This window comes from Aegilops tauschii, chromosome 2 (genome assembly GCF_002575655.3).
Source record: "Aegilops tauschii subsp. strangulata cultivar AL8/78 chromosome 2, Aet v6.0, whole genome shotgun sequence".
NCBI lineage: Eukaryota > Viridiplantae > Streptophyta > Magnoliopsida > Poales > Poaceae > Aegilops > Aegilops tauschii.
In genome coordinates this window covers 432,719,113-432,727,750 of record NC_053036.3, presented here as the reverse complement: position 1 = coordinate 432,727,750, position 8,638 = coordinate 432,719,113, and the positions used below count along the sequence as shown (strand labels likewise).

The following is an 8,638-nucleotide window of genomic DNA, read 5'->3' as shown; positions in this document are numbered from 1 at the left end:
CCCCCCTCCACCATAATCCACCTCGGTCATATCGTTGCAGTGCTTAGGCGAAGCCCTGCGCCGGTAGCTTCATCATCACCGTCATCACGCCGTCGTGCTGACGAAACTCTCTCTCGACACTCTGCTGGATCGTGAGTTCGTGGGACGTCACCGAGCCGAACGTGTGCAGATCACAGAAGTGCCGTACTTTCGGTACTAGGATCGGTCGGATCGTGAAGACGTACGACTATATCAACCGCGTTGTCATAACGCTTCCGCTTACGGTCTACGAGGGTACATGGACTACACTCTCCCCTCTCGTTGCTATGCATCACCATGATCTTGCGTGTGCGTAGGAATTTTTTTGAAATTACTGAGTTCCCCAACAATCCTATCTTTTGTAACTGATAAATTTTTAAATTTGAAAGATCGTATATTTTGGTTATTTCACTTTTCATTCATAAATGGAGGGGGTGTTTGTCACACAGCAAGCCTCTTTGTCGATCTAGCACAAAAAATGTAAAGGGAAATTGCATGATATTGTGTTAAGGATATACTCACATAGAAGTTGTGTTATACATTGTGAAGGAAGACATTAAAGATTTGCAGGTTTTAATTTAAATTTATGTACACATTTTATGTATGAACCAAGTTTAGATATTTTGTTATGCTTGATCGCAATATTTGTTCCATTGCAACGCACAGGCAACTTGATAGTATTTATTTAAAATTTGATGCATAGGAGTACAGATACTTTGACATCGGACAAAATTTATATGCGAACTAAAAAAGACAGAATGGATCAATTTTTTAAAATTTGATGCATGGCAGTACGTGAAATGTGGTCTCACCCGATGTTTACCCGTGCGAACCGTACGGGGGTGAGAGCATGCAATGCATTCCGGCGGTGCCGTTGCTCGACCCGCGAGACGGCTCCACCACGGGCGGGCAGGCAGGCACAACGTGGCGGACGGGGCTTGCCTGCTCCCTCGTAATGTTCCCATCCGCGCTCCCGTTTTTTCCTTTTCCATTCGACGGCTACGCCAATTCTCCTCCGCCACGTCTTTTTTTTGATAAACTAGCTACATGCCCGTGCGTTGCAACGGGGAAACATCAATTATGTGAAACATCATTCACATCCGATGATAAGTATTATTTTAAACAACGTAGTCGATTCTTTTTTTTACCGAAAAGATAAATTCACTCTTCTTTTTGTCCGTCATCCACTATAATACGTGTGTGTTGCTACAATTTAAAAAATATCCAATATGTCATATAATTTTCATGCTCCAACGCAATCATTGATTTTGTATTGGCGGTCGGCTGAGCTAGAAGTCGAGAACAGTTGAGTAAGCAAACTTTACTCTCCTATTTTGCAAGAAACACATTGCCGAAGTTCTGTGGAAATTTTACTCTCCTATTTGTAAACGGGAGGATTAGTGCCATAGTCTAATTAGAGAAGAAGTGATGGCATCACAATTACTGTTAAGTAGGAACTGCATGTGATGGTGAAAGTCTAATAAGAAGGTGCAGCCCTGCATTCTTTAGGTCAACAAGTGTCATATTTTTGCAATTATTCATCTATCCATAAAGCACTTGCATTGGTAAGTGATTTGCGGTTTTAATATTTGATAAAGAAATTCTGGAGGAAAACTCTTCTATAGATTTTACGTTTTGGCGTATTAACAATTAACGAAACACTTGAATGCATTACGGGATAGCAAGAAACAAGCTAGCATTCAGAGTCGCATAGAAAGTGGAATGATTGAACCTGAGAGAAAGGTCTTTTTAGCTGGATAGAGTACTGCTCATTGTCGATGTCGTTGATGGATATACCTAGGTCCGGTCAGAACTGCAGGAGATTTGCATGGCGTGTGTGTCTCGCTGTGTCTATCTCTTGCATTGCATACGCACAAAATGAATCACTCATACTTAAAAATACACAATTAAGGATCAACAACGGTGTAATAGCGTTCATGGTGATCATGAGGGCACAAAAAAGCTGATATCTCTACCGCTCACCTTCTGAAAGGGTCTCGCATTCATCTCAAAGCCCTACACATAGTAAAAACAAACAAATATATGCACTCTGCTTTCTTGAAAAAGATTGGAAACAAACAAATGAAACTCCGGCTGCACATCGCCCCCGGACTCCTCGACCTGCAGCAATGGCCGAGCGTGCGGGAGATGGAGGCGGCGGCGACCATGGTGACACTGTTCTTCGAAGGGATGGTGATGACGACCTACATCATCGGCTGGGAGTGCTGGGGATGGAGGCGCCGATGACCAGCGAGGGGATGTGCTTCGGAGGGATGGAGACGTGCGTCAATCGGTGGGGAATTCCGTGCATGGAGCCACCAAGGAGGGAAGGGCTGGACGAAAGAAGGAGTAGTGCACGTGATTACCAAAAATAGCTTCTTCTGTATTGATTTGATATTGATTACGATCGTATGATTCCTTTCCTTAAATTTATAGTCTATTACCAAATACTAACTTGATTGATTCCTTCCTTTTTGATAGATTCCTTTCTTAGTTTTGAACGTGATTGCGTTACCATGATTGTGTTACCAATTACCAAAGATGGAAAACCGGTTTAAATAGAAAACCAGATGGGTGGGGAGATATACCGTATCTAAGAAAATCAGTGTGACGGTGAGAAACATACGCGGGAGGTCTTGACGAGGAGGTTGGACGAAACGTAAGAGGGGAGAGGGAACCTTACGTTTCTTTTAGGTAGTAGAGAAAATCTCTACTATTAAAGGAGAATCGAACGTCGTGATGGTTCGACCTCCGTTCGACCTCCTACCCTATCGATGCCCCTTCCCCCACCCTTGGTACGTTAAAAAAATCAGGAAAACTACCCACCGCTCGAAAAAACAGCGCAGAGAAAGGAAAGAAAAATAGAGGCCACGATCCACCCACGAACACACGTCCCATCCTCCAACTCCCCTCACCCCAAAGAAAAGAGAAACAGCCCAACAATCTCTCCGCTCTCGAGAAATTCGCCGCCGCTGCTCCCCTCATCGTCCTCTCCTGGTCGTCGTGGCTGCGGTCCTGGCCGTGGACGTCGCCGCCGGCCCCGCACTCCCATCTGCATGAGGATCATCTATTCTCCGTCTCAATTCCCTCCACCCCCCTCGATTCCAATCTAATCTCTCCCGAGAAACTTCACTCGACTCGGCCGTGGCGAAGATGGCCGACGGCTCGCCGTCTGGCTTTCTCGCTGTTGAGCCCTGTTCCGCCTCCGCCCTCCATCCACTTGCTCAAGACGTCTTCCGCGGCCGTCAGCTTCCACGATTTGGGTTTGTGGCAGGCGTGAACTATGCGAGGAGGGTCCGAGGGTGTGCGTCCTCTATGTGAATTCGACGGGTCGTCTTCATCGCAGGCGGCCATGGGGAGGACACATGTGGCGGAGCAGATGGGGTACGAGGACGCGTAGAAGGCAAACAGCTCAGACTTAAGCCCTTTGCCCCCGTCAGGACTCTGTCACAGGTGCGTGCATCTCGATCCTTTCCTTCGTTCTGGTCGGTTAATTAAGTGCCCGTGAACCAATATTCCTCTTGGTCGGCGCTTTCGGCCGATGGCAAAACGAACACAGAGCAAACCTGCCTTGCCTTGGGATGGACTGAATGAGCTAACAACGTAGCTAGCTAACTTTGCCTTGAGATGGATCCAGTCGATGGATTGATTGGTCGACTAGCAGGTGGATTCTATTGATGGACTAGCTAGCAACACACACGCACACACTGGCATGTAACGCTATTTGCTGTTTATACTTCTTCAACTCATGTTGATACAACCTAGGAGCTACATATATCACCTGGCTAGGTAGAGTTACGATTACTGCTCAAAGAAAAGTAGAGTTATGATTTCTATACTACTTGGACAAGCAATCGTTGGTGAACTCTAACAATCTGTGAGATCTGTGGGCAACCAAAAGAGAGAACTAGCAAGGCTGGTGAGTTCTCTTTCACTATTTTATCTAGATTCATCGTGCTAATTTAAGTAGTTCTAAGCTATCATGTAAATGTAACATAACTATTTTAAAGGTTATCGATATAATCCATGTTTTGCTTTTCCATTTTTAGCAAATAGAGCGGATTCTGAAATCACATATTTGAATTAGCTTTTGGTCGGTCGACCTGAGTAGTAATTCCTTTTATTATCCCAGTTGTTATTTCTACCTTGCTCTGCTGTATAAGATACTCCATATAGGAGGTCAAGCTTGAAAAATGTATAATACCCGACTTGTCGAGAATCATGTTAATAAAGCTGTCATGATATTTTCCCTGCTTCAAAGTGCTCCCTGAGGTATTAGTTAACGGTAGTCTGTATTGATTTTTTTGTACAGAATTTGACCATTTGTGCAGGCTTTGGTTCGTGATGGATCGACCTTAAAGTCTTAATGATTACCCTTTCCAACAAGCAACAGTGGGGTTGTTCTGCTCAATCCTGCTTTTTTTAGTCCATTAATTTGTATGTGTTCTTCGCCTCAGAGATTTTATTAATTTCGGTTGGGTTCTTAGAGATGCATATAAATAACTTTGTTCTGGTTTTCATAAAAGTAATATGGCACACACCTAGAAGGTTATTGATTATACGCTGCAACCCATTTTATTAAGTTGGGTTTTCTTGACACCATTTTCTATTGCAGGCTACTGAATATATACAGTTCTTGCAAGAGAACGGACATAAGTGTATTTGGGTGAGGCACCAGATACAACATCTCACTTTTCGTTTTGGAAATTATCTTTATTTAACTCCAAAAGGTCACCAGCTGAAGGTATGGTACATTCTGATCTTTTTGTTTGTCACTAAGCTTGACAACATCTCACCAACTATAGCAGTAATGTGATTCATTCTTTAGGTTGTGTTTGGCAATGGAATAGTATGCTGAGGTATCAAGGTAAGGACAAAAATATTTCCCATTTTTTTATTCCTATGGTTGTCATAGTCTATTTTAAGCCCGTATTATTTTTGGTGATTGCGAAATGTATTCAACCGCATGTAGAAATAGAAGATAAATCTTGTTTCAAAGTTTGAGTGTATACTGAAGTTACATGAAGCCTTCGGCACTCCTTTTTAGTTATTGTTGATTTAGTTCAAGTACTAAATCAATGAAAACTAATATCGAACAGAGGGAGTATATTATGACCTCCTCTTAACTTGCCTTTAGTAACAAACATGATAGTACCAAAATTAGTTCTAGGAGGATAGTACTAAAACTCTCGTGCCATTGAAAAACTGTTGAGAAATTTTAATTTATTGCATAGTGCAGGCGGAAAAAGTTTAATTCACCCCGAGAAGAGCCCTCCGAGAACAATTGTTTTGGACTTTTGTGGTACTCTCAAGTGAGGGGTCTTTTGTGGTCTTGCTAATATAGATAAACCATAACCATATTTTATATGATTCTCAACATCCTTGGAGCGAAAGACAGTAACTGCATAATGAAGTTTAAATCATATTCATTTGTTTGTTTCAGTGATGAGTTTTTCTTTTGTTTGCTTCTTTGACCAGTTTGTAACCAGTCTTCTGGATCAGAGTAACTGAAAGTCGATGTGTAATATTAGGGCTGTGATTGCAGTGTATCAAATGGGCTAATTTTTATATTTGACTCATCACATATAAAATTTGTATTTTTTTAAATCAGGAACAAATATAGTTTAAGTATTTTGAAGTGAGATGTGCTTTTTCAGTTGTTTGCTACATGGTTTGTTTCAGGATGGGATAATGAATTGGTAAAAATCACTTTCCTTTGTTGGTACCAATACCAATGCCACCAAGTGCAGTCATATTGACGACAGTCAAATAGCCTTGCAGAATGGACAATGTTCAAAGATAGAAAGCATTATGTCGTGTCTAGATATGAGTGGAAAACGTGCTACGTGTGTACTGCTACTACACCAGCCCAAGTACTGATGTACAGTTCCTCCTGAATTCAGACACTAAGAAGCTAAGCTTTTGCAAATGAATCTACTTATCCAAGAGGCTGGCAACAAGATCGGATGTTCAATAACTAGAGGAGCAACACTCGATCGACAGGAAACTATGAGCATGCATATCATCAAGTTTGCCGGTTCTACATTTTAAACCTTAGCCAACTACCTACTTTCTAATTTTCTTGCATGCAGCGAATTGACTTCCCAAAGAACTACATGGAAGGGATATATGTTTGATTTGTTTTGAATTGATTGCAAGAAATACATGTATGGCACATACAATTCTATTCTCAAAACATATATGAATGAAAATTTATTTGTTTTTTTTAGCAATGTCTCATGTCTAACTTTATTGTTCCATGGCAACGCACGGGCATTCAGCTAGTAAAGAACTAAGACAAGTATTTTCGCTTGTTCCCGTATAATACTCAAACAAATGTGGCCGGCGGCGCATCAGCCGGCACCGCCGGTCGTGGCGTCGATTGCGGAGAAGACTCGAGCTGACCCACAACATACGCGTTGATGACCATGGCGTGCACAGCGTGTCCGGCAGAGCTTTGGCACCGACGGTCATGTCGATGCCAGAGGCGAAGTCGACCGCCGTGCTAGGAAGGCAATAAAAGCTGCACCCGACTCGACATGGGTGGTGACACTTGCAGCATCACGTCACACGCAGAACACTCCTCGACGCCGTCCCAAGCGGACCGCGACTCCGGCGAGCCAGCAAGGCGGATCCTGGAGTGTGCATCACCATGTCCGACGAGGAGTTCTGCGCGCATGCGAACAGATCGATCGAGTCGACTGCGGCAGGGCTCGACAACGCGAGGTTGTGCCGCTGTCGTTCAGGGGCGAGAAGTGAAGTTGACAGAGCAGTGGGCCGGCGAGGGAGGGCACGCGTGGTGATCGTCGGTCCGACCTGAATTGAGGCATTCCCAGCGATCATAACGAGCCACGAGCTGTACGAAGAACTCCAGTCCATGTGAGGTTGATGTTAGATAATGACGCGGTCACCACAACCCTGTGTCCCTAGCGGCGACAATAGAGTTGGCGACTACCACGTCGTCAAGCACGAGGTTGGAGGCGACCATGCAGCCGGCACCGATGAACGGGATGCTCACATACCGCTCGATGTCGAGAACCTTCAGGTGCGCGAGGGCTTCGGCAACTCGATCGGGGCACAAGTGGGTGTTTTGCGAAGTCCAATCTGGACTGGAAATTACACGGTGGTTGTTGAGTATTATACGAGAACATGCAAAAATACGAGTCTTAGATCTTTATTTTTTATCAGAAAGAAAAGACGCGGGGAAGAAGAATTGGCGTAGCCGTTGGATGGAAAGAGAAGCAACCGGAGCACGGATGGGAGCATTACGAGGGAGCATACACGGTGGTTGCTCGACCCGCGAGACCGCTCCACCACGGGCGGGCGGGCAGGCACAACGTGACCCGTTCCGCGCCGATAAGGCCAACTCCACCGCGCGACCCTATCCTGTTCGGCCCCGTCCGTTTGGGGTAAAACGGACAAACGAGGCGGCCCAGCGCGCGACGGCCCGAACCCATCTTGTCCGTTTTGTGTCCGGGTCGACCCATTTCGAGCGCAAACTTGCGCCGGGTTTGGGTCGCGACGGACACCAAACGGACGCGCGCCTTGTCCGCGTCGGGGCCGCGTGGCAGGCGGCCACCTACCTCCCACCCGCCAACATCAATGCGCATGAGCGGGCGGCCCTACCTGTCATCCGCACATCGAAAGGATCGCCGTCCTTCTTTAAGTGGGAAGCGTGGACGGGTCGTCGTCCACACTGCCCCACGCCACCCCGCGGCCTCCTCGAAACCCGACAGCGCCGAACCCAAACCCTAGCCAAGAACTCACTGGCCGGCCGCCCGCAGCCATGGGCCTCTGGAACTACAGCCGCAAAGGCAAGCACGACCGCGAGGCTGGTTCCTCGTCGGGACGCCGCCGCGGCTCGGTGAAGAAGGAGGAGCCCGTGTCGCCATCGCCACCACGTCGGGCCCCCGCGCCGCCCGCGTTCTCCATCGCGCCCACGGCCGCCGGCGAGCGCGACCGGCACTACATCGAGGAGGCCGTCTGCTGTCGGTATTGGGAGACGAGGACGCCGCTGCCCTGGAGCGGTGTCCACCTCCCCAATAACTGGCACCTGTCGGCCGACCGCGTGCCGATCCCGCCCGTCCCGCAGAGCGGCCGTGCGGTGCGCGCCGCCAGGAGATCCAGCGCCGCCGCCGCCTCCTCCCGGACGACCTCTACTACGACGAGAGGTACGCCCCCGACTCGCCATTGTGGGACACTTGGCTCCGCGATGAGCACGACGTGCGGCGGGCGTCGTTCTTCGCCGGCACGTCGACGGGGCCGTCCTGGGGGACCGTGAACTGGTGCCCCACGCCGCCGCGGTCGCCGGAGCGGGAGGCCTCGCCTCAGGAGGAGGTGGTGCAGGCACCGGCCACCTTCTAGCCCGCTGCCCCCGTGCACCACGGACCGCCGGCCCACCTGTGGACGCCGCCGGACTACGTCGACCTCGTCAGCGACGACGACGACACCGGCGGCCAGTGAAGACGGCGACGGCGACGGCCACGGCATCGACGGGCGCGGCAGGAGCACGCAGGAGGCGTTTTTTATTTTGGTTTTATGTTAATTATGAAACTGGGCCGTTTAAGTGGACTGAGAAACTGGACTGTTTTGTGGCCGTAACCCCTATATATGTTTTATG

General features: G+C 47.6%; 1 long non-coding RNA gene across 1 annotated transcript; it reads left to right on the top strand.

Moving 5' to 3' along the window:
• The first annotated feature begins 4,176 nt into the window (after nucleotides 1-4,176).
• On the top strand, nucleotides 4,177-6,247 carry LOC109773320 (uncharacterized). Its single transcript, XR_012202943.1, has 5 exons — nucleotides 4,177-4,455; nucleotides 4,634-4,762; nucleotides 4,847-4,885; nucleotides 5,701-5,717; nucleotides 5,800-6,247. It is a non-coding gene; the product is annotated as an uncharacterized lncRNA (long non-coding RNA).
• Nucleotides 6,248-8,638: the final 2,391 nt, after the last annotated feature.